The sequence below is a fragment of the Brienomyrus brachyistius genome, chromosome 9 (assembly GCF_023856365.1).
Source record: "Brienomyrus brachyistius isolate T26 chromosome 9, BBRACH_0.4, whole genome shotgun sequence".
In the NCBI taxonomy this organism is placed as follows: domain Eukaryota; kingdom Metazoa; phylum Chordata; class Actinopteri; order Osteoglossiformes; family Mormyridae; genus Brienomyrus; species Brienomyrus brachyistius.
This window is the reverse complement of record NC_064541.1, coordinates 7,320,665-7,341,684: the sequence shown is the minus strand read 5'-3', so window position 1 is coordinate 7,341,684 and position 21,020 is coordinate 7,320,665.

The window sequence follows — 21,020 nt, the reverse complement described above, 5'->3', positions numbered from 1 at the left end:
TGCGATCTCTTCCCTCGGTGCTGACATGTGTGTGGGCGGACCGCACAGCCCTCCCTGCGGCACAAGAGCAGCCTACGGCCGGCAAGGCTACCGGCTCGATGCCACGTTTGGATGGCACTCTTTAGCCCGAATAACCATAAAAATGAACGATGATACACGGAAGACGGGAGGATTTCCATCACACCGAGTGATGGATGCTTTCCTCATATTGTACCGTGTTCTGAGCGCTACATGTGTAATGACTCCATCAATATTGTTTGGCTTTAATATCACGCTTTGTCCATATGAGCAACTTCTTCGTTTCTTTCATTTTGCTTTTGTCAATTAATTTACTGCCCTCTCTGTTCATAGCGCATACTTAAACTCCGCCAGTCTGCAGGGATGTGGACAGATTGAAGCTCTTGCTTGTATGTTTAAACTGACAGCATCCACCCATCCATCCTTTCTTCATTTCTTCTGCTTTGCTATAACAGGGCTGTGGTGCTGAACAAAGATACTTCAAAATATTTATTGAGGTATATAGACAATTTTCAATAGGCCAAATTCTTATATACAAGTTCAATATATCTATTTAATTTCTTACCTAAGGCAATTAATAAAAGAGTAATTCAGTGTTTCGCTGAAATGTACTGGATTTGAATCAGCATCCTTCCAGTTACTAAGCAATGCAGTTGAATATTGCCTGACTTATGTATTTAGTGAAAACATTACTAATTGATATTTGTGTGAATCTCTGGGATTTCTGGGCTTAGACCCGAGATCATATTGTATCCTTTGTAGTGGGTAGCACGGTAGCCTCACAGTAGCCTCAAGGTTGTGGGTTCGATTCCTACCCCGACTGTATGGGAGATGGGTTAGTTATGTCCTCCCTGTATTTATTTGGGTGGGGTCGTGTCCCTAAGCTGCCCGCGGCTGATGCGGCTGCGACGCTGGGTGTGTGTGCCCGGTCCACAATGGACCTTCACCCCTCCCGGTGCTTCTCCTTTCCTGCCAATGTTCATCCCTGCTCTGAGCTTGCATGCTCTAACGCAAGATCCCCATCTTTCCGTGCTCGCCGCTGACATGTGCAGATGTTCCCTGCGAGCGCGAAGAACATGGCTGGGGGGGGGGGGGGGGGGCATGAATTAAATGTGCAGCTGCCAGGATGAGGTGTTTCCAGCACCTGCGGCTCGATGCTCCACAGCCTCATAAAGGAAAGAACGCTTATATGATTCATTTAAACATGAACATGCTTTTTTTGGGGGGGGGGGGGGGGGGGGGCATTGTTGTCTCTCTCCGCTTCCTGACAGCTGAGTGCTCTCCGGTGTGGCCCTGCCCCCTCCCAGCCACCCCAGCGTGAGGGAAGCCCGCGGTGGCCTTCTGCTGCATCTGCATGCTGGGGGGCCCAGCCTCCTCCCACGCCTTTGCTGGTGGGGATGCAAGGTTTACATCCACCAGTCAGACACATATAGGATGCTAACATCACATTATGCAGCCTGACATTATAATCACACGCACGTAATATAACAGCCTCTTTTTACACACAGTTCTCTCTCTCTCCATCCCTCTCTCTCTCCGTCCTCCTCTCTCTTTCTCCCCCGTCCCTCTCTCTCTCTCCATCTCCCGATTCCTCTCTCTCTCTCCCCCGTCTCTCTCTCTCTCTCTCTAAGGAAAGACTGGGCCTATCTTGGTCGGACTGGATCCGCCTCCTGAATGACACAGTAGACCAAAAGGCTGCCTTCGTTTACAACATGTGATCGGAACTCAGGGTAAGGCACCTCTGGAGGGGACAGAGGGAGGGTTAGGGCAAAGCTACAAAAAGCATTCCTCTGCAGTGATGGCTGTCATTTGATGGGGACATCTTTACCCGCGATGGGACAGGGTCCCGCCAAAGCGATTCATGCTGATGAAGACGGGGGGGGGTGGGGATGTGGAAAAGGGACAGCTGTTGTGTCCGGCCTCTGCCCCCCGGACCTCCCGCTCGGGGGCCGACGTGCTGATTAAACCCTTTTCAACTCTGCGATCCGCCTGGATACAGATGGTACAGGGATGAGGCCAGTTAACAGGGTCTACAAAGACCTGCTTTCTGCTGCTGTCAGTCGTAAAACCCTGTCAATATGGAAGCTGACACAGATTAGGTGTCCATGTGGCTGCCCGAACAGAAATGCTGCTCTAGCCAGAATGTTGAAAAATTAGGTAAATTCGGTGCTACAGATTCAGTCAAGTTTATGAAATATATTGTCAGTGTTTCATAAAACCAATTTCACACTCACATCTCAGAAAATGACACAGACACTCAGATCATATCCATCAATTTTCCAAAGTAGGGCCACGGACAGCCGATCCTGGGAATACTGAAGGATACTGATCAGGATGATCTTGGCTATAGATTCATGTAACTAAAAGCAAATCGACCTGACAAAATGGTTTGATTTGGGTTTGCATTATTCACATTTTGATAATTAATTTGCATTAATTAGTGGCAGCCCACACTGACTAATAAGTGAGTACAAGTGAACAGGCTGGTGGGTTTATTTAGCCTGGATTTATGGCTGCGGGGGGCATGATCTGGTGCGGCCTGCTCTGAGAGATCACGCTGACCCACCACAGCAGCAGTGAGGGGTCAAGGGTCATCCACAGGGGCGGGGTCCCGCTGCCGGCTTTCCTGTCGGAGAGGCGAGGGGCTGGCGGTGTCTGGAGAGTCACGCTACCCCGGCACGTTACGGTAAAAAAGACAATGTTAGCTTCAGGACACCCCTTTTATTTTCTGTCTTCCTCTCTTCTTCGCTTAGACACCTTTAATTATTTATGAAGGGGTGATGCAGGACTCCAGTTGGTTCGGGGACCCGGGAGAGACCAAGAGTGGGCAGACGGGGGTTTCTGGGGGACGGGCTATGAGGCCTTCCCTCCCTCCGCATCTTGTTACGGCCTCGCCAGTTTACAAAACACCCCTCCCGTGTGTCGCTCTGTTCTCAGTGCCAGGGTGTAGCTACTGATCTGATTTTTCCAGCTGAAGGAAACGCGAGAGTGGGGGTGGGAGAGGGAGAGAGAGAGAGAGAGACAGAGAGAGAGAGAGGAAGAGAGAAGGAGAGAGAGAGGGAGGGAGGGAGATAGAAGGTCTGAAGAAGAGGCTTCAGGTGTCAGCTTGAGGAGCGCGCTGGAAGCTGCAGGACCTCTCACCATCAGCGGCACCATCTGTGCAGCCCGGGGGGGAGAGCGGAGGTGAGTTAAGCTGCGCAGACACGGCATCCGTCTGCAGGAGCTGCCGCCTACTCTGCACGCCGTTCGTCCTGACAGCGGCGGCCGTGGCAGTGTGTCAGCGAGCGCTCGGGTCCGCCGCATGGCAGCCTATACACGTTATGGATATACACATAGGGCGTCCATGTGTATATGGAGGGGTGGTGGGGGGGTATCAGACGAGGCTGCCATCGCTACGGGAGACGGGGGACCTGAACTCCACCTCGGCACTTCTCGGTAAAGTTCGATCCTGAGCCGCCGGGAAGCCTCGCTTTGTCTGTGTTTCCCACACGTCGAACACGGGTGTCCGTGTGTGGGGGAGGGGCGGCATGCATGCGGATGGCGTACGATCCGAGAACGGGCATCCCCTGGGATTTTAGATGAATAAAGTGGATGTCACTGCCAGGTCCTGACTGTGTGCGATCGACTGGAACGGGAAAATGCCGAGTCTCTGCCTCTAGATGCTCACGCCGCTGCCCGCTGGGAGTACACTGGCGTTTAGGGTGGTCTCCCATGCCGATGTGCAGGACGCACGCAGGAGCCCATCGACGTTTCCTCTTATCCTGTTCCTCCAGATGAGCAGCTTTCATTGTTTCCCACCCAACACCGCTGCAAAAAAGTTCACAGGAATAGGGACTCCCTGTTGGTATGGAGGCGAAACAGTCATGCCTTCGAAGGCAGGAAAAACAGGACGGGAAGCTAGTAGCACCTGGAAGAGCAGCGGGGTCTGTCCACAGGGTGGGCAGCCTTGTCTGGGGGTCTAGGGGTGGGGGGGGGCGGGGTCTGGATGCCATGAGGGGGGGAGTGAGGAAGGTAGGCCCTCGGGGAGCCCCCTGGTGGAAGATCTGTTCTGGCTGAGACAGAGGTGGGTACCTGGGAGACTCCAGCAGCACAGGCATGTCTGACAATGCCAGATGCTGAAAAAGGGTTACAATAAACACTGGGACGTCTGCCTCCGGTCCTGCCAACCTGCCCGAAATGGAAGCCACGGGAGACAGGGACGCCCTCCACCACTAAGCCAACCCACCCGCTCCGCGTCTCCTTACGAAACACACGCTTCCTCACTGAACTCAAAATGGAGGCCGGAGCAGCACTAGGATAAAAGCCCGAAACCGAAGTCGGTCCCTCCGCTTTTAACTCTGACCTGAAAAAGGTGCATCTACCGCTACCACGCAGGATGTGTGTAACGTCCTAAGAAACTCGGCTTCAGTAGTAGGTTGCCCTCGTCCCCAGTGTATATGTGCCAGACGAATGTTAATTTATAGGCAGGACGGACGGGAAGACCACCAACGCTGTGTGCCATCCACAAGCCGGCTGCATGCCCCATGTACGGAGGGTGCGGGAAATCGAGGAGTGTCGAGCTGCCAGGTGTGTTAGGCTGTCTGAATGGGTGGCACGGGGGAGGCGGGGGGGGGGGGGGGGCAGGACTTCATGATCACATGTATGACGGGTGTGGTGGCATGTTACAGGGTAGGTTACAGCATGGGCGGGTCGCGGCCATCACTCATGTGTCCATCTGCTTAGTTCCCGCTAAGCCGGGTCCATATACAATGAACATAAATGAAGATAATAAAAGAAAGTGAGCAAATTCACATCAGTATTTGATTGATAATTATATCCGGCAGACATAATAAAACACAGATGATGTATAAATCTGATATCTAGTGGGAGTAGCGTGTAGGTCAGGAAGTGTGACTGATTTACGTGACATGGAAGGTTCTTGGTTTGTGGAGAACGGCGTGTGTCAGTGACATCTGTATCTCAGGCGTGGAGCTCAGTCCCTGAAAAACCACACGGCGTGGAGTCAGACAGGCAGACAGAGCGGAGGCGAGAGTCATAACCCCCCCCCCCCCCCACGGCCAGACCACCATACCTGCCTAGAGCTGCAGCTCTACAGGCACCCTGACAAAAGACGAGTATTCCTACACCTCCCTGCCCCCCTACCCGCCTCTGTGCTGATGTGGGTGTCGATTGTGGGTGGCTGGGTGGCGGAGGCGGGGGTCTATCTACCATCATAAAACCCAATACTGTTTCCAAAGCCCGGAGAATAATCATATAATGGACATTTTATACGATGTTGCAGGAGCCCGGTAAGAGTTAACCCTTTGTGATCTATGAGAGAAAAGCGGGGTGACTCGGCATCTCGCTGTGAGAGGCTTACACCATCGATTCTCTATTAACTGCTTATGAAGTGCGGATTGGGGGGGGTGGGGGAGTTAACGACTGTCCAAATGGCCATAGATGTGATTACAGGGGTATCACGCCGCCGCCTGTTACGACCCCTACAGGCATGCATTAGCACCTTCCAGAGGCTTCCCAAGACATGTATGGGGGGTGGGCACGCGGTCACCGCGGTTACAGCTGGCGTCATATCTCTGATTTCCGTCGGAAAGTCAGGCCCTCGACCTTCTCATTGTGACATCAGTGTGGTACAAAAATAACGCCCATGAAATAGCTTCTCGGATAAATACGTATGTGATTTATTTAAAACAAAAAAATAATTTTATTTTATTAAGATATGGGACAACAAGGGATTAAATAAGGGATTAAATTATCTAACTGTAATTCGACGGCCTTTTATGATAACAGGGAAAGCACATGAGAAGGACTGATATTTTATGTCTAAAAAGTGCTTTTCACGTCTTTAATTCCGTAACCCATCTGTGCTCGACTGTCGCGCTTGGTCACACAGCAGTCCATAATGAGTGTCGTATGCAATTGTACTTACAGTCATACATGCAATGTTGCGTTACATTGAGGTTTATACCTTTCCATTCTATCATTTAACATTTTTTAATGTCAGATTTTTATTTTCAGATTTTTTGAACAGTCATAGTGAGATCAAGTCGATATCAAGATCTGACGTTTCAGGAAATAAGTTCATATTCAAATGCATATTCATTATATAGAGAGATATTTAGCTGATAATAAATAAAAATAAATAAAAAATATATTTGCAGCAAAGTTATCCAAATTAATTTGTCGATAAATTTAATAGGTATAAATATGTATTTTTTATAAATTCATATTAACATCTGTTACTAACAAAAATAACAATACATTTTGTTTTTCTTGCATTCTGAATAATCTACTATTTTAATTTGTAACCAGATAACAATAAAGGGTGTAAAAATTTATGAATATTTAGAAGTATTTGAAAGTAAAATACAAAATATGTGCCCTATATATACACCATCAGGGATGAAAAGCATTGCTTTGCCAGCATCACGATCTCTGCTGTTGTTCTGATGATCAGTCTTCAGTGTGAGACGTACGTCAGTGTTCATTAGCATTTCTGAACAGGAAAAACGAGTCTCAAAATAGCAGAGTGATTTTATTGTTCACCACTAAACGTCCTACCACAAAACTGCCTGTATATCAGAAAACAGCACGCCAATATCTACAGGCTATGGGGGGGAGGGTAAACTCTTTTGTTCTTTGTTGAAGTGTCATTTATAAGGCTCGTACAAAGTAATGAGATTTTTAATGAGCGAGTTTTCTGGATGCTTTCTGTTGTCCCAGTGTCGTGATCATTTTCATCCACCACTGGAAACCGGAAACAAATTCTTTAAACACTCTGTTCATAATTCCAAAGGACCATCTCGTTTCCTCATACGATTCAGTGTTTAATTTAGATAAGCTACAAAATATTTTCTGATAATATTTTTTTTATCAAAACTGAGGTAAAGTCTATAAACTCGATTGTTTTGTGTCCTAAAAAGGATGTTATTTATGGTTGTAGAAGAGAGGAACACATGATGTTGGTCTGGCCGGGCCGGGTCTTTGGTGTACATGCGTATCTGCCGTACGTGGTTTTACCATCCTGCACGATTCATGGCGTGATCCTCATTCACTGCTGCTACTGAGATGTTCTGCGTCATGCTAGCATGGGTCCCGCATGCCGGGCCGCCAGACAGCTGCACTGCTACATGCGTGTCAGATAGACATGAAAAGGACAGCCTCCCCGCTTTGACATAAAGCCCTCCTTCATTCCCGCTCCTTGTGACAGAATCCAGTCCTCGTAATCAGGTTACACACGACAGCTTTGTGAGTCCTCGCACAGCCCGTGAGTTGTGTGTTTTCCTGTTATGGGGGAGGATGACAGGCTTTTCCCGTCCTGTTGCGGTTCGGCTTTTTTGGACCCAGGATTCATTGTGATTTTTCACAAGCTCCGGTGCTGCTAATAAATCTGGTGTTTTAGGTGAAATCGATATTGCTGCTTTTGACCGAATCTGTATGGGGACTATTCAAGCACAAACATGCACGCTGACAGATGAATAAACAGCTTCTTTTTTTTCTGGGAAAGCATTGTCCATGTGACCTCGTGAGCTGAGGCTGCAAATGGAAAGTTAATCCATTTCTGCTGCAGAAGTTCAGATTATAATTGCATGTATAATTTACAGTGGTGGGTGACACGGTTGCTCAGTGGGCAGCACTGGCACTGCATGGTTTGAATCCCACCCTTGCTGTGTCTGTGTGGAGTTTGCATGTTCTCCCCATGTTGCGTCGGTACCCTCCAAAGACATCCAGTTGGTGTCTCCAAGTTGTCCACAGTAAATGATTGTGTGTGTGTGTGTGTGTGTGTCAGTGTGTGCACATGCCAGCCAGGTTGTACCCTGACCTTGTACCCTAGACTATCTGGGATAGGCTTCAGTCCCCACCACCCCCCCATATGAATGGATGATAAAGGAATTTAAATTAATCAGACACATTTCTCTTTTAGAAAATTGAGAATAAATAAGTCTGTCATACTCTCTACAGTAGAATATGAATATTAACCAAAGTATTTCCTTATACTACAAATAATAACAATCAGAGATAGAAGGACAGGGCAGGGCCGCTCTGAAGCTGCCCCTTCTGCCTTGACGTTGTCGCTGACCCCCCCCCCCCCAGCTGCTCAGGGTCTAAGCAGCTAGGCAGGAAGCACTGGAGCCTCCACACCTGGCTTCTTTGCTGTCTAAAGATTCTGGATTCTTCATGTTAAGACAGCAGCACGGCTCCTGTTCAGCGTAATGGGGCCATTAGCGTCTATTAATAATGCAACTCGGCTGAGTGTCTGCAGATTCCCTCCCCAGGGGCTCATGAAGGAGACGCTGACCGTATCCTCTACTGTTTAATGGCGGTTTGGGTGAGGGGTCACCCCCATACCCCCATTCCGTTTACCCCCGTAGTTTCCCGATGGCATCACCTTAGACTTCTAGGACCCCCACATGGGGCATATGAGGCTGTGCGTGTGAAGCAGAACGTGTGGGAATATTCCAGATCAGTGGTGTGTGTGTGGTTTATGTATATATTACATTGTGGGGACCAAACGTGAGAAAGAAACTGTCATTTTGACATTGCGGGGACCATGTTTTCAGTCCCCACATGGGGAAACTCAATTTTATAAAAACCTGTCACTGCAATCAAAAAACTAAGAATGTCAAAAGTCCTGTATTTTGATTGGTTTCTTATGGTTAAGGTTAGAGCTGGGTTGGGGTTAAGGTTGTCATTTTTTGGTTTATGATTTTTCCCATAGAAATGAATAGATGGTTCCCACAAAGATACGAATACAAACGTGAGTGTGTGTGTGTGTTTCTATGTATGAGTATGTTCACTAGCTGCAGGTCACAGTAATGATGGTGCTGTGTGACCATAGTAAAGATGGAAAGGACCTTGGTCATACACATTGCCGGGAACCTTATGTCATTCCTTGATTAAACTTATTTAACTACTGATTGGCTTAGAAAATGAAATGAAAAAGCATTTCCATGTGTGTCACACTTAAACTACAGCACTGTGGCATTGTACCACTTAGGAGATTGGCTAAATTTACGTTAATTTTATTGGACAAATTTAAAACTTTAAATTTGTGCAAAGCAGGAAACCAGAATGACGCGCAGCACTATTTTTGTACACGGGTACATAGCATTTTGCACATATACATTCTATCATATTATCTATACATTGTTAGATGAATTTACTTGAATAATTAATCACCGAATGAGCACTGTGAGTATTTTGTGCAGTAATTTATTTTCCCGGAATTTTGATGCTGATCAGAGGTGTTGTCTAGAACATATTTGAAATATTTATCATGAAGTAAAGGGCTCTACGAGAGCTTGAGGAATATGAACTCGAGCACAATACGACAATAGGTCGTTTGCATGCAGTTCTTCATTTATATTTGCTTCTTTAATGGGTTTATTTAATGGAATTTTACCCTCCATTAAGCACCATTTCTTGCAGTGTGCACGCTCCTGGCGCCGAGGTACGGACCACTAGATTTCCATATCAAAGGTTGAATGCTATCAAAGGTTTTCCTTTTTTTCTTGGCTCTAAAAATAGTCTACAATTAGCTTGACAGGATTATTAATAGATCCAAGAAGCCAGCATGGTAGTATGGAAAAGGGGCTGTCAGTTCCACGTTGACGCCTATCAGCATACCGCTATTTCTATTTGAATTCCTGAAAAAAATACAGACAGTATCTCTCCAGCGTCCCTGCAGAGCCTCGGTGTGCATGAACTCGTGGCTTTAAGGCTGCTCTAATGGTCACGAAAGCCGTGCAATTTCGCTGCCCAGGTTTAGCTATATGTAGTGATGGGCTCTTAGTCACCCAGCCTTCCTCCTCCTAATCGCTTTAATAGTCGATTCAATTGGTGCAAACCAAAGGACGTTTGTTATATAACCTGCGGCAAGATGGACAAGACAAATCATTATTTATATAGTCACACACATACCTATATATGTATATATGTGTATGTCTGTATATATATATATATATATATATATATATATATATATATATATATATATTTATATATATATAATTTACATAATTCCTCTAACTGGAAACTGATTGCAAAAACATTTAAACTAAAGTACTTAAAATCACGTTTAATGGTGTTATCAGGCCATTAATGAGAAAATTGAGGGAAAAAAACAATTGTTTGGAAATGTTAAGATAAGGAGAATAACCTGCGCACAGCAGCATCAGTGCCTGTTATGAAAGCATGAACCCTCCCGACCAGAAAACGGCAAGGTGGACGGATGAGTAGTTCAGATATAGTAATGAAATATGACTAAAAATGAGTCACCGATGAAGAGGAACTGTCATTAAGATGCATGTAATAAATCTGCAGAGAGCAAAGAATGACCATAATGGGAACAGCATTCTTGTGAAAGCACTGAAGAATCAAGAAATTTGACTGTCAAAGCCAGCATAGCTGTGAAACGGAATCCAGCAGCGTTTATAAAATGGGTTCAGACCATTAATAAAAACCCTGATATCGAACATCCTGAAAAACACCCAGCAAGAAGGTTTACTTTTATCAAAAATATTACTGTGTTGTATATTACAGCACTTATAACAATAAAAATAATAGGGATCAAACAGCTGATGCTGCTTGGAGCCCAAATAAAACAACAATAAAAGAAAGACATTATTGTATATTAATTATATACATCCATCCATCTTCCACCCTCTCATCCTGCAGAATTCTGTCTAAAACACCAATTCAATGCATAGTATATTTTAGTGCAGTGTTTCCCAACCCAGTCCTTAGGGGGAACCCCGGACACGTTTTTGCTCCCTCCCAGGTCCCAGCCAATCAGAAACACAGAATACCTGGTACAGGTGCGCTGGGAGCTCAGGGGAAGCAAAAACGTGGACTGTCCAGGGTTCCCCCGAGGAGTGGGTTTGGAAACACTATTTTGTTGCATCTAAGTGTGTCTTCTTGAGTGGGGATATAGAGATTTAAAGCTCAATGGAGAGAAGGACTTAAGGAGGGCAAGAGGTTGTTTTCCTCCTGTATCTCTGTATGGCTGTTTCAGTTACATGCATTACGGGCAGTTAGCTTTGCACAAACACCGCCAAGGATCTTGGCGTTGGAGGAAGGAACCAGCTATGCTCTGGGGATGCCCCACCCTGGCTTGAAATCCTCACGCCCTCCTGTTCTCTGAGATTCCACTTAACTCATGCTTGAGAGAGGAGAATGAGGGACGCGGCATTAGCTTAGCTAAATTCAGCATCTGAGGATCTCTAACCCTATCAGTTCCTGTCTCAGTATCGGCAATCGGTCTCTGCTGCTGCCAGATGATAGTTTTGGTCATTCTCAATGTTCATCTCACAGGATGGTAGATTCAATGTGAGAGATGAGCAGCTCCTGTTGAGTACAGCCGATAGACATTTAATCATTCTATTGACCTAATCAATTGCTCAGTGTAATGTTTTTCATATACAGTACCATGAAAAAGCTGAAAAACATGTTTAAAAGCTATTTATCTAGGTAGCAAGTGTCTATTTGCTTAGAAAAAGCATCATTTAACATTAGAATGTATGCCAATTAAGACACGATAAAAACTAACAAGAATTTCTTTTGTTCTAAAAAAAAGTTACTGATATCTTGTTGGATGGCTAGATGAAAACCGCTAAGATCCCTAACCCGTCCTCAAGGGCACCCCAGCCATTCCTTTTATTTGTTCAATTTCATCACCAGCTCTTTTAATTCATTGATTTAGTTTAAAAAGTCAATGAGGTATTGTTTAGCCAAACAATGTGTACTAGTGGTTGAGTCAAATCATCCATGGCTGCACTGGAAGCTTAATGCCAACACTGGGGTGATTTTAGGAGAGGTTTTGAAATGGCTGTGCTAACACACCTTGACAGAGAAAATGTCACAGTTATACACCAGCATAAAATCATTTTGCCTTTTTTTTTACGGCATAAGACTTACACAGTGCTGTATATACATATACACAGCATACACTAGCTGCAGGAACTTAGTGAAACGTTATATCTACCTTGTCACAAAATGTGCATGATGTTGAGCAATAGACATTCGCAAAAATACAATCATAAAACACAGCAAAGTCCCAGAGCAGTAACACCTTGATGTGCCTGTGAGTAAATACCTTAATTCACAGAGGCAGAAATTCATTAAAGCAGTGATTCCTTGTTTTAATGCCATTTGTAGAGTTAGAAATTTGGACCCCAGTCCTCACCACTCACAAATCACAATATATATATATATATATATATATATATATATATATATATATATATATATACACACGCACTCTAATGTTCTAACAGCTCACTTAATTCTGTAAAAATCTTGCAAATGTATTGCATTCATAGCAAAAGCAATGTTTAACATACCTACACACATCATCTGCACAGACATTTTCTTTTTATCAAGTGTCACAATTTTTTTGACTGACTTTATTAGATAGATTTAAACTTTAAATCTGTGCAAAGCAGTTCTGTTCTTTCCATTTTGTTATTAATTGCAGCAGTAGTCACTGACTCCCAAAGGGTTACTGAACAAAAGTGTTTGGTGTTTGATGTGATTGCAAAGGTGTCACTAATTAAAAAGCACCCAATGAGACTGCTCGCTAATTACCTTTTAACTCAGAACAGCTCCTCAGAACTATAACTTGGGTTTCAGTTTATTACTACTTGAAATAAATGTTTTCTTAAAACTATTGGATGTTTCTAATGTGATATATATTTTTCATAATAACAAATGAATGTAGTAATTAATGATTTTTGTTAATAGACCAATAAATTAATTTGTCTTTCCTGAATTAAGCAAACCCAAGACTTTCTGTGAGTGTATTAGTTTGATTCAGAGAATTCTATACTCTTATACACACATACACACACGCATATATATATATATATATATGGACAGAGTACATGCAATGCATCAATCAACCTTCTATTTGCATGTAGAGATCAACAAGCTCTTGAATTTTTACGATAATTTCCCTTCATACAGACAGAACAAGTGCATCATGTGATTGTTTAAAGCCTTAATTGGATTTACAAGTGTTCTGGGCTAATTGGGAAATTAAGCTCTGCCCCCCCCCCCCCCCGCTTATTGCCACCATGAGCATGACATTGGCAAACTGTCCAGCCTGCTCACTTGCAGTGCAGTAAATGCGCGTGTGAGCTTAGCAGTAATGCAGCTACCTCGCCGCCTCATGCGCACAGGGACCATCACAACGGAGGAGGTGAATGAAAGGTTTTCCCCAGAGCTGTTATATTTCAAACACTTACACCAAAACGAGTTTTCCTCCTCTAAAATCTTACACCCCTGCCTGAAGGCACTTGGCACTCCTGCAGTTTTGGGAATGTGTTCAGTAGATTTACACACCTTCAGATGATCTGAGGGACCAGTTTAGAATCAGCCTGATGCTACAGATCGCTGACGATGCAGATGAGGGAACTGAATGTTTCAGAAACGTTCAGGTGCTTTTCATAAGGTGAAAACATTGAAATGGATACATTAAATTATGTTCCTATTTATTATTTCATACTTTTATATAATATATTATATACACCTAATATATATTATATATATATACACATAAATATCTCCATAAGAAAACAGTAACAAATATACTGACATTTAGTTCAGTGATGTTGACACAGCTGGTTCTCTTTACATGAGCGTTTATGTGAAGGATCCATTCATAGACACCATTTTGTGGACATTATACTCATTATCTCTCTCAAAGGAAATGGCAAGTAACTAATACATTTTCTGGGAACTGTGAACAAGTAATAAATATTCTACTATCTGAAAAACAACATATATTATATATTTATATTTAAAATGGAGGGACATTAGGCTTCCGGCTTGATTGTAGTGCCTAATTTCTGTAAGTGCCGGCTTTGAAAAGCGGACATTAGCCACGCCTCGGAGCGGAGAATCCGGCATTGCGGCCGGCAAACGTGAAAATCAATGTGTGGTGAATCAGCGCCGGGCCCCGTGTTTCAGATCAGACATTATGTAGCGGACGACCTCGTTCAGCGGCTACAACCCAATCCGATCCCAAAACGCTCCATCCGGCATGTTTCTATACGTGCCAGGAGTCTGGAAGTTCAGCTGTGGACAGACCCCCCCCCCCCCACCCCCATCAAACCGAAAAAAAATAAAAATGGAAGAATAAATAAGAGAATTGCTGCAGAGCTATTCCGGCTGAGCTTAATCCAGCGGCGACCGGCCGGCTTCTCATTTAGCCGCCTCTGGAGATTACAGGCGGACTGAGGCTCACTGGCGGGTTCAGGCAGATAAAGGAGCGGCATTAAGCGGCGGCAGCAGCAGCCGCCGCACACAGCCGGCACCTCCGGCGGCGGCACCCATCCCGGTCTCATGCAGTCAGCAGGAAACTCTCTCTCACCCCTACTTGCGAACAGGAGGCCGTTTTTCTCACAATAACACTTCCTTTTTTTTTCAATTACAGCACAAAGAGATAGAAACTGTGGGGCAGAATGGGGAAGCAGCCACATGCGGGGAGAAGCCGGGCTTTGAGTGGCCGGGGTCAAGAGCGACCTCCGGATCCTCCCCGCCTCCACCAGCACCTTCTCTGTAAGAAACAGTGATTACGGCAGACGGAAAGGTCAGCATCTCACGTGCTGTTCCCTGCAGCCAAACAGTTGAACAGAAAATCATTAACGGTGCGGGTGAATGGGGAAGGTCAGGCATACTCATGCTGCTAAAGCGCTGAAGCGCCAGCGTTCGTGTCCGCTGGATACCGGGGCTACAGAAATCAGCAAAGTGGCAGTAATCGGGGTCACCCTTTCCACCCGTCTGCCGCGTAATCTGGGTCACCCTTTACACCCGTCTGCCACGTAGCCAGAGAGGTCTGAGTGAGCTGGTAGCTCTATGCACGTTTTTAATTGCCTGCTACTTCCATACAGCAATACCACAGTTTCATATTTCTTGATAGGAAATGGGAGGAAGTCACCCATCATGAAGACCACTGATGCCTTCTTGATCTGGGTATGAGAAAGAAAGCTAAAACGGTCACTTATATTTACACAAGGTGTACACAATGCCAATGGGAAAGGTTGACGACAGGAGATCATTTGATTTCATTTGATTTATTTGGGGAATGTTTAGCTACTTAAAAACACGCAAAGGTACAGATTGATGTTGGGCTTTCTATGGTGTGTGATATTAAATTAGAGGGAATTTCTTTGAGTTTAGCATCAACGGAAGGTGAATGTAAACACCCCTAACTGTGGATTAGCAGGATTCTCTTAAGCGTCAGCTAGGCAAAGTCATGCTTGATGTGTCTTCTGGCTTGCTGCTCATTAAATAGATAACTGAAACGTTTAGCTAGCACGCGTTTTATCACAGGGATCATATATGGATTTATATTAATCGAATGTGCTTAACAACATTTTTTCTCCAGAATTTCTTATTGCACTTATGAATCTTATGATGGAAAAATTATGTTAACGACAGGAAATGACAGGGTGTATTTTGTCGTCTGATCATTATTAAGAGCCTTAATAAACAATCACACTGGGGGAAGGGTGTGTCCTGATGGAAGGCTAATATTTCATCCACAATCAATTGGACTAATCACACAGTTTACATCTAGTGCTGAATACGGACTGCAGATGCATGATTAATGGTTCCATTATCTCTGAAATGGAGTTTGTTGAGGCTGCTGTCCAAATACAACAAATTTGTACTAGAGGCTGTATTTTTCCAGGTTGGGAAGGTAAGACACAATATTACTTGCTAATATTAATCGGAAAATTATTACGCTTCTGTTAAGCTGATATATAATCAGAAAACATTGAATGACGTATTTTATGTGGATGTAAAGAATATCAGCATATTCATGTATGTTAAATACAAAAAATGGGTAGAAGGTATTTAAAAAAAATTAAGGACATATTCTAGCTTTTAAAGCAAACCTATACAGCACATTTCAGATCAGGTGTCCTCTGAAAACAGCATAAATATTTCACATCAGATAATGAAAGCGATAACTGGCAGATTTTTTGGTCAGGTTTTCCAGTTCATCAACTGGTCACATTTGCAAGCTGTAAACTGGTTTTCCCAAAAGCAGATGACAAGTATTCCACTCAGTGTACTTACACTTCCAGTAAGCATTGTGGGCACTCCTTTCAGTGGTCTGGCTTGAGTTTGGCTTTTCCCTCAGTTTGCGGGTCTGCATATGTGGGTCACCTGCAGGTACTTTACAGGTATTTTTGCAGGTGTGTGTTTGGGTGCATAAATGTGTGTGGTATCTGTGTGAATATGCACCCATCCCCGTGATTCCTGGGATAGGATGGTGTATGTATGTTGCAGATAAATACGCATGTGGATTCTGTTTTGTTAGTCCTGTAACTTTCTTATGATCTGGAGTGGTATTTGCAAGATTACGATTTCTTTTTGAAAAGGGGCATTATACACTGCTTTAAACTGATTTAATTCACTCATACGTGATGTCGTGTGCAAGTACTTGTAGTCATACACTAGTAATGAAAAGGTTCCACACACGAATACATGCAATATTTTAGATTATTCTAACAATTCTACACATCCATCCATCTTCCAAGCATTCATTTTGATCAGGGACACGCGACCATTATTTCCCAAGAAATTAAAAAGACATGATTACAAGACTACAAACGATAAAAAATAATCAAAGAGCAAATGTTTACAATAGTGAGGCATGAATACATTTCTGGAGATCAAAAGAGTCTTCAGTGAAAGGTCGTTTGGTGGATAAAGGCTCACAAGTATCGGGGCTTGTGAAAGGAACCGGCACCGCGCTTTGTGAACCTGAGCGACAGCAAGCGAGAGAGTGAGTTAGAGAGAGAGAGAGAGAGAGAGAGAGAGCTCTTAACAGCCCTCTGCCCCCTCACCGTTCACACTTCCCATTTAATCGGAGATGCTACGTTTGCTAAATCTTCACCCAGCCAAAAAAATCAGTGCAGTCAAAGCCGCTGCTGAAAAGCCCAAAATAAATGTGGAATTTGCTGTATTATATCTGCATTTTTCTCCAAGGCATTCATTGCCTGGCGAAGGCAGCAGGGGTCGAGCTGAGGCCTTTCAGGGGGAGCATGAGTGAGGCCTAATCGATGTGCCTGCCACAATGCACGATCCTGTGCAATGCATTATGGGTAACACTGTGATATTTCCTTTCTTCGGGTAGCGAAACAGAGTAATGGATATTACGGTACCCATGAAGAAGCATAGATCCATCCATCTATCCATCTTCTCAGCACTCACCTAGGTTAGGGAACCTCAAACTTGTTTCATACAGGACATATATTTACAAGGCATATATATCCACCGATCAGCCATAACATAAAAACCATCTGCATAACATTGTGTAGGTCCCCCTCGTGTTGTCAAAATAGCTCTGATTGGTCGAGGCATAGACTCCACAAGACCGGTTTTTTCCTTCTTCCCATAATGCACCCTGGTGCCATCCCTTCCCCAGGTACACGGCGCACATGCATCAGGCCATCCCTCATGTGACTCATAAGACCAGGCCAGCCTTCTTCCATTGCTGCAGGGTTCAGTTCTGACGCTCACGTGCCCCATTGTAAGCATGGGCCCTCTGACTGGTCTATGGCTGCACAGCCCCATATGCAGCAGGCTGTGATGCTCTGTGTGTTCTGACACCTTTCAATCACAACCGGCATTAACGTTTTTCAGGAATTTGTGCTACAGTAGCTCTCTTGTGGGATCAGACCGCACAGACTAGCCTTCACTCCCCACACTCATAAGTGAGCCTTGGACACCCATGACCCCTTCACTGGTTCACTAGGTAGCCTTGCTTGGGCCGCTTTTGGTAGTTACTGACCAGTGTATACTGGGAACACCCCACAAGAACTGCGATTTCAGAGATGTACTGACTCAGTCGTCTAGCCATCACAGTTTGGCCCTTGTCAAAGTCACTCAGATCCTTATGCTTACCCATTTTACCTGCCTCCGACACACTGACTTCAAGAACTGACTGTTCACTGATAATCAATGTTATTCACTTCCCCTGTCAGTAGTTTAATGTTATGGCTGATTGGTATATGTAGCATATATATTTTTCTGAGTGGTTTATACGAACTCAGAATTGAACCGAAAAAGAACATCATTGCAACTGTCAGCCGTGATGCGTAAAATTATAACCACTTCTGATGTAAAAAGAAAACAGTTTTTCTGTGCAATTCTTCCACAATGTTCTTAATACCTCACGCAGGCATCATGTTTTTGGATGTCCCCAGTACCAAAAACAGGGGGCAGGTAATTACCTACAAGGCAAGTCAAGAGACCATTTAAAATGTACACAAGGCAGATATTAGTCATTCCCCTTTGCCCTTGGCATGAGGAGGAAAGTATATTAAAATGAATGAGATACTGCAAGTCACCAGCTATATGATTAGCACTTTGAAAAATGGACTCTTTTAAAAGTGAATTACAAATATGGGAGAGAACAAGCACGTGCACACACACACACACAGACACACACAGACACACACACACACACACGTACACACACACGTACACACACACACACACATACACACACACACACACACATGTTTGTATTCATATCTTTGTGGGGACCGTCCATTCATTGCTGTGGGGAAAACTCTGTTCCCAACACGACCACCTTAACCCCTACACACCCTTAACCTTAACTATAAGAAACCAAGCAGGACTTAATGCAGGACTTTTGACATTCTTAGTTTTTTGATTGCAGTCACAGATTTTTATAAAATTGAGTTTCCCCTTGAGGGGACCGACAAAAAAGTCCCTACAAAGTCAAAATAATTAGTTTCTATCACATTGTGGGGACATTTGGTCCGAAAATGTATATAAAGATAACCCACACACACACACACAGACACAGACATACACACACACACACACACAAACACATGAGTGGCGCTCAAAATTAAACTGATTTTCATTTTTTATATAAAAATGTCACATGATCCAAGTAACAGCATAGTACTGTAGGTAAAGTTTCTAAGTAGTCAGTATTCAGTCTCACCTGCAGGAAAAAAAAAACATTTTGCATATCATTTACAAATTCAATTTTAAATGTGCTATCTTTATAATACAGATGCCCTGTTGTCACATAATTAAGAATTTCCGTGGAAAAGATTTATACATTTTAGAGATTTACTTTGCAGTACACTAATCAACTCGCATTCATTACTCTCTCTTGCATTATAAGTAATTTATTCACACATGTTAATTACTATCACATGCATTTTTAAATACATGAGCAACATATTAAAATAGACTGGTGATACTGACTTTTAACCATCTATTAAACGTGCTCTGACCATCACAGAAGTAATATTAAATGTTTCCCACTTTAATCATTTAATGAAACTAACAATGAATGTTATCAGTTTGGCCAAGTTTGAAAGGTTGAAAAAACACGTGTGGTCATTTTTAAACACTGCAGAAAAGAAATTATTACTGAGAAAGACTCAGTACTGAAATTCTAGTCATGGCTAAATAAAAGTGACATTTTCTGACAAGTGGAGTGATGTGAAAAGTAGCACAAATCTCTAATTATTCTCACGCTTGTTTGAAGAGCCTGGTGTCTCTCGGTGACTGGGAAAAGATGTTCTAGATTTTTTTTTGCTTGTGATAAATGGAATTGAAATTTATACAAAACAGGTACTTTTATAGGACAAATTTGAATTTTATATTTTATGCACGACAAAAGAGGGTAGCAAACACCCTTGTTTTGCAAAGGCAAAGGTTTTGCAAAGCCTCCCTGTAGCAACATTAACCCCCAACGTCATTATGAACATCCCAACCCCCAACGGCATTATCAACATATCACATCATCCCACATAACACCGTGCAGTGTCAAATCATCCTACATAACACTGCAGTGTCAGATCATCCTACATAACACTGTACAGTATCAAATCATCCTGCATAACATCGCAGTGTCACATCATCCTACATAACATCGCAGTGTCACATCATCCTACATAACACCGTACAGTGTCACATCATCCTACATAACATTGCAGTGTCACATCATCCTACATAACACCGTACAGTGTTACATCATCCTACATAACATCGCGGTGTCACATCATCCTACATAACACCGTGAAGTGTCACATCATCCTGCATAACATCGCAGTGTCACATCATCCTACATAACACCTGTACAGTGTCACATCATCCTACATAACATTGCAGTGTCAGATCATCCTACATAACACTGTACAGTGTCAAATCATCCTGCATAACATCGCAGTGTCACATCATCCTACATAACATTGCAGTGTCACATCATCCTACATAACACCGTACAGTGTTACATCATCCTACATAACACCGTGAAGTGTCACATCATCCTGCATAACATCGCAGTGTCACATCATCCTGCATAACACTACAGTGTGACATCAACCTACATAACCCTGTAGTGTCACATCATCCCACATAAGACCGTACAGTGTCACATCATCCTACATAACACCGTACAGTGTCACATCATCCTACATAACATTGCAGTGTCACATCATCCTACATAACACCGTACAGTGTTACATCATCCTACATAACATCGCGGTGTCACATCATCCTACATAACACCGTGAAGTGTCACATCATCCTGCATAACATCGCAGTGTCACATCATCCTACATAACACCTGTACAGTGTCACATCATCCTACATAACATTGCAGTGTCAGATCATCCTACATAACACTGTACAGTGTCAAATCATCCTGCATAACATCGCAGTGTCACATCATCCTACATAACATTGCAGTGTCACATCATCCTACATAACACCGTACAGTGTTACATCATCCTACATAACACCGTGAAGTGTCACATCATCCTGCATAACATCGCAGTGTCACATCATCCTGCATAACACTACAGTGTGACATCAACCTACATAACCCTGTAGTGTCACATCATCCCACATAAGACCGTACAGTGTCACATCATACTACATAATGCCAGACAACATCACATCATCTTACATAATGCCACGCAGTGTCACATCATCCTACA